The 6,608-nt window shown below is 30.3% G+C and overlaps 2 non-coding genes across 2 annotated transcripts; both read right to left on the reverse strand.

Annotated features, from left to right (window-relative positions):
* Positions 1–1,825: 1,825 nt before the first annotated feature.
* On the reverse strand, positions 1,826–2,021 carry LOC144576026 (U2 spliceosomal RNA). Its single transcript, XR_013518589.1, has one exon. It is a non-coding gene; the product is annotated as a U2 spliceosomal RNA (small nuclear RNA).
* Positions 2,022–4,727: 2,706 nt separating this feature from the next.
* On the reverse strand, positions 4,728–4,924 carry LOC144576024 (U2 spliceosomal RNA). Its single transcript, XR_013518588.1, has one exon. It is a non-coding gene; the product is annotated as a U2 spliceosomal RNA (small nuclear RNA).
* Between the last annotated feature and the right edge of the window lie 1,684 nt (positions 4,925–6,608).

A 6,608-nucleotide genomic window follows, 5' to 3' on the forward strand; every position in this document is an offset into this window, starting at 1 on the left:
TGGGGCCCACTAACAGTGACTCTGGGGGCAGGAGATTCGGTCCCCTCTTTCATGCGGTGCACAGAGAGAATCTCTCTCTCTTTACCTTTTTACTTACAATAGTAATATTACATAGAAGCTTTGTATATACAATCCGATTTTAATTTGATTTCTCAATGGCACTAACCAAACAATCCCGATCCGGATAGCTTTTTATTTTTTTGTACAAATTTATAAAACTGAAGAGAACTTTAAATAAATTAATATTTTAAATTACATAATTAAAAATTATATAAATAGATCAGAAATTTAAATACAAAATTTCTTATTTTTTAATTTATTTTTTCTTATTTTTTTAATGTTTTTATAAATATTTTCTTATTTTATTTGTACCATTTTAGTAATATTTTTATTAGAAACAGTTCATTTTTTAATATTATTATTTAATCAATTTTATTGAATTTCATTAATATAATTTTTTTTTTAAATGTGTTTACCAAATGTTACAATTTACAACCCATTAAAATAGTAAATTTACAATATATTATTGATCTAAATAACTAGATGGTGACACGACAGTTTTTTTTCATTGTAATTTTATATTTAATTACTTTTTTATATTAAGCTAACTTTAACTTAACTGGTTAAAATCAATACAGAACAGAATGCTATACTATTTAAAAACAATAATGAGAAATTTAGTTATATTCCCATCAAAACTCTACTGTTTTATTTATATCCCCATTTCATCATTTAACTATTTAAAATTTAAAATTAATATTATTAAAAAACTTAGAAAGACTCCCTCGTCTCCCAAACTCCCCTATATACTATTTAAAAACCAATCATATTGGTTCCAAGAAACGGAAGGGTAGAGAGGCAGGAAAAAGAAAAAGGAACAGATTAGCACCCTAATTATTTAGGGGCAAAACTGTCTTTTCAAGTTTTTTAATAATATTAATTTTAAATTTTAAAAAGTTAAATGATAAAATGGGGATACAAATAAAACAGTGGAGTTTTGATGGGATATAACTAAATTTTGAATTGTGATGAGAAAATATCTAAAAAGACAAGTTTTGATGGGATATAACTAAATTTCTCCACAATATTTAAATAAAAAAATCATTTTCTAATATTGTAAATAAATATACATATTTTAAAATAAATAATACTATTTAAACTAAAACATCTACTATTTAAAAACAATACTATTTAAACTAAAATAATTAAATAAATATACATATTTTAAAATAAATAAAGATTTTCTGCAATTAATTCCATGATAAAAACGAACACTCATATTCTAATATTCCCATAATTAATTATGTGCATTCCGTACTCGTGAGTTCTCAGTTTTTCAAAAATGAATTCATATTCTCATTCTCATTCTCATTTCATAATCCCGTGACATCCGAACACGCCTAGTGTCCCCCCCAATTCTTCGACTATTTTACCTCTTAATCTTTGTATTTAAAGAAAAAAAAACGACCCATATTTTATAGCAGCTCTTGGGACTTTCCATAAGATGGCACAACGACGTGGGACTAAAAATATAATTATAATTATTAAATATAAAAAACATAGTAAATTTCTTAAGTGATATAAACTAGATTGAAAACAATATATATAATAACTGTATTCAGTACTACTGGTATTATTTAATTTAATATTACTAGACTGATAAAAACAAAAATGATCTATTGTGACATTTCTTGTTTTCTATGGAAATTTAACGAAAACTAGTGTTCTTCTCTGAATTAACTGTTAAACGAAAGAATAAACTGCCTTCAGTGTTTTCGGGATTGTACCAGTAAGCAAAAGAATAAACTTTTCAATTAGGGTTTGGTAGGGGTGCGCCAGCCTATGCAGTAGTGCAGCGCATGGGCGACGCTTAAGAGCCCCAGTAGCAAGCTACTGTGGTGAACCCTTCCCCAAAAAAAATTAATTTAATATCGTTGTGAGCACATGGCCCACATATCAGATATTAAACTGATAAGAACAGATACTACACTTGATCTTAGCCAAAAGGCCGAGAAAGGTATGAGTTTAACGGTTGCCTTGCCAAGTATTTTATAGCTGCTTCGGAGACTCAGAAAAGATAGCACAGAGTTGTGGGACTAAATGACACTATGCTCTTTTAATTGTAAAGCGAACCGGTTGTCCTTTTCTAATGGACTGGGTTTTACTGGGCCAATCAACTGGCCTTATTGTGGGCTCCAAATTTTACTAGCCTACCTTGTCATTTAGTTCTAATTCTTTCAATCTTGAACCTGGGAAGTAATTTAAGTCTAGTCCTTTGTATAAATTAATTGCAAGTTCCATCCAAAGGACTAGACTTAAATTTTCAATTATAAAATGGCCTAGATAAATTTATTGTTCAGCCCACTTAAAACCCTAACTGAACTAGCATGTGAATCGTCACACTAATTATTTGCATTTGCAGCAATTAGGATGCCAATAACAATTCTTTCAAGTAAATATATCATGATATCCAACCAAAAAAATTAATAATAACGAAGACGGATGCTTGATGGTGTTAATTTTAGTAAAAAAAAAAAATGCAAAAATTACAATCTCAGAGGACAACATGGACATATATGTCTTGATTGATCAAGTTTAGTGGCAACAAAGGATATATTCATTAATGACTTTTTCTATATAGATTTTGTTAATAGAGGAGGGTTCCAATGTCTCATTTTTTTTTATACCTCATCATACCTCATATTTTATATATTCATTTTCTTCATATTCAAAGTCTAAATTGTCGATCCGAACCGTTCAACATAATATCCATACTAAAATATGGTTAGAGATGAAATTTTATAATTTTTGAAATTTTTTTACTATTTTTTAAGATGGGTAGAAAATCATTGTTTTTTAATGGTTCAAAAACAGTGATTTTGTACATATCTTAAAAAATAGCAAAAAAAATATAAAATTTCATCTCCATTCATATTTTAGTATAAATATTTTGTTGAACGGTTCGGATCGACAATTCGGACTTTGAAAACGAAAATATAAAATATAAGGTATGATGAGGTATGAAAAAAATGAGGCATTGGAACCCTCCTCTTGTTAATATTAGTTATTCTATCCTTTGTTAAATGACAAATACGTATGCTGGTTATTTTTATATGACATTATTCAGACTTTTTTTTTTTTTTTCAAGTAGCCTATAAATGAATAGTCCTACCAGATGTATATGCACATAGGGTATGTTTCAATCGTCAAAGAAATATTTCTAAGAATTGTGTTACTGGAGTTGGTATGTGGAATAACACCCAATCGAAGTGCGCTAATTCAAACAGTGTGAGAAGAATTATGATTTTGTGTTATTCGAAATAGTACAAATATTGTTCGAATTGTATAGTTGGAATAGTGTTAGAGGAAATGAATAAAATGACAATATCTTATTTATTTATTTCAACTAACTCTACTTTTTGTATAAATTATTTTGATTTATAATTAGCACCATATTTTAACAATTATAAAAAATTATAAAATTTGCATAGTATAAAAATTACCAAAAATATAACAAAAATTACATAAAATTACAATTTGTTTAACACTAAGATTGTGTTTTGGATTTCGTCCAGAAAAAAATTATTTATTGAAGAAATATTGAACTATAAAATGATATATATTTTTTTATTAAATTTTATGTAGCCGATTCAGAAGTAAATAGATACTCTTCAAAATATTAAAACTCTGGGTAATGAAGACACAACTACATAATAGTATCTACGTAGTAATAATAAAAAACTTGTATTACTTCAAGGGAGCAAAAATGATGAGTCTTTCTATTAAGATAAATAAAAAGTGAGAAGTAAACTGAATAGTTCAAAGTAGAGGTGATATGACATAGTTATTTTTTTGTTAAATCCAATCACTTTTATGAAGTACAATTTACACAAAGAAGTTGGCTTATTATCGGAATTACCTAATTTTGTTCAACGAAATAGTATATTGCATCATGGGTTCCCAGTTCACGACTTTCCCGGTAGTTTACTTGGGTATGCCTTTGACGGTGGTAAGACCGGCTAGACACCTTTTCTTTCCTTTGTTGGACAAATTTGAAAACCGTCTAAATGGTAAGAGAAAGAAGCTGCTTTCACGAGGACGACGATTACAATTGGTCAACTCCGTGCTTTATGCTACCGCAATGGGTCTTGAACGTATTGACCAAATCAGACGCTCCTTTTTGTGGGGGCCTGGGGGGTTAAGAATAACACTTCACTTTGCAAAAAAAAAAAAAGAAGAAGAATACTTCGGGCACGGCAGTGGCAGGGGTATCACTTATCAATTGGCTGCCTAAGGGCTTATCCTCAAAAAAAAAAAAAACTTATCAATTGGCAAACGGTTTTGTCTCTTTATGGATTTAGGACATCTGGGGATTGCTGATCTACAGTTGAGGAACACGACCTTACTACTGTCTGAGTGTCTGAGCCTCTGACGTGGTGGGTAAAAGTATCCTCAGGTGCAGTAAAAGATTCCCCTCACTTTCCGGTTTGAGATTAACTCCCAGTCACTTATTAGGCTTGAGATTCGTGCCAATTTAAAAAGAACGGTACAGATCCCACTAATTCTAAAAGATTCTCTATAATAGGGAGATCTGAATTCGGTGCTGGTGGCGTTTTTACTGATAACCGACAGAAAAAACTGTTCTCAGACAGGAATTTTACCAGTAAACAAAATAATAATCTTTTCAGTTAGGGAACAAAAATATAAACTTTTCAATTAGGGACTGGTAGGGGTGCGCCAGGCCCATGCAGTAGTGCAACGCATGGGCGACGCTTAAGAGCCCCAGTAGCAAGCTACTGTGGTGAGCCCTTCCCCACAAAAAATAAATTTAATATCGTTGTGAGCACATGGCCCACATATCAGATATTAAACTGATAAGAACAGATACTACACTTGATCTTAGCCAAAAGGCCGAGAAAGGTATGAGTTTCAACATTGCCTTGTCAAGAGTTTTATAGGTGCATCGGAGACTCAGGAAAGATAGCACAGCGTTGTGGGACAAAATGAATACTTTGCCTTTTGAATTGTATAGCGAACCGGTCGTCCCTTCCTAATGGACTGGGTTTTACAGGGCCAATCAACTGGTTTTATTGTGGGCCTGAACTTGAATAAATTCTTTGCCAGTTCAATCCAAAGGACTAGACTTAAATTTTGAAATATGAAATGATCTTAGATAAATTTTATTGTTCAGCCCACTTTTAAGATTCTATTTACCCTAACTGAACTAGCATGTAGGAATTATGATGCCAATAACAATTTTTTCAAGTAAACATATCATGATATTAAACTCCAAAAAAAAAAAAAAAATGAAGACGGATGCTTGAGGGTGTTCATTTTAGTCATTTTTTTTTCCCAAATATTACAATCTCAGAGGGCAACATGGACATATATGTCTTGATTGACAAAGTTTAGTTGCAACAAAGGATATATTCATTAATATTAACAAAATCTATAAATGACTTTGTTATATATATTTTGTTAATATCAATTATTCTCTCCTTTGTTAAATGACAAATACATATGCTGGCTATTTTTATATGACATTATCAGACCTTTTTTTTATGTAGCCTATAATGTACTGAATTTTATGTAATTTTCTGTAATTTTATGTAGATTCTCTGTAATTTTTATATTATGTAAATTTTATGTAAATTCAGAAAATATAACAAAATTTACATAAAATTACAATCTTTTTAATGCTAAGGTTGTTTTTCAGACTTTGTCCAATAAAAAACAAATATTGAATATAGATATTTAAATATAATTTTTTATAATACATGTACTGAATTTGAAAATAAATAAATACTTTTCGAAACATCAACTCTGTATAATAGTCAGCCCATCTCAACCCATTATTGTTGTTCCTATTGATAACTCGATGTATAACAGGGGAAACAATGACAACCATTGATCATTTGTTCGATATTACCCATTTTGTGCTATGATGTGGTGAAAAGTCACATCAGTTTTGATTTTTACTATTGATTGCTTCCTAAATTTGAGTTTTGGCATTTTGGGATTTCGTTTTGATGAAGTTAATGGACGACAAACATCATTAGCAGAATAATCAGAATAAAAACTAAAATCGCATTTCAGAGCAAAGGAAAAAAAAATATTACAAGGATGTTGAGAAAAATAAAACATCTACATCATGAACACTGATATTTATGACACACCGTTTCCAACAAGGCAGAAGAATCAATATTCAAAAGATAAATATAAGAGTCACTAATTGGAATTTCAGTGCTAGACCAGTCAAGTCTGGTACAAGTGTTGTCTTGACCCAGCGAACACTTAAAACCAAATTCAGTTTAATCCATCTGCCTATGTACTGGTATATGTAAGTCCTGTCAGGCTTGATACTGGTACGATTACGTTGTGTGACGCATACATTTCCAAGAATCTTTGTTCATGTATAAATAGGGGTGTTAATGACACTCGTTTACCCTACCCGTATCGTATTCGATAAGATGGGTATGGATAAGATTTTTTTTTTCGTTAACTTATTAGGTATGGGTATGGGTAATGATTTTTTTTCGTTAGATAAACGGATATGGGTATGGATAAATGTTATTTCGTACCCGTTGGATAATAAATAATTATATAAA

This window comes from Carex rostrata, chromosome 24, assembly GCF_964058835.1.
Source record: "Carex rostrata chromosome 24, lpCarRost1.2, whole genome shotgun sequence".
NCBI classification, from domain to species: domain Eukaryota; kingdom Viridiplantae; phylum Streptophyta; class Magnoliopsida; order Poales; family Cyperaceae; genus Carex; species Carex rostrata.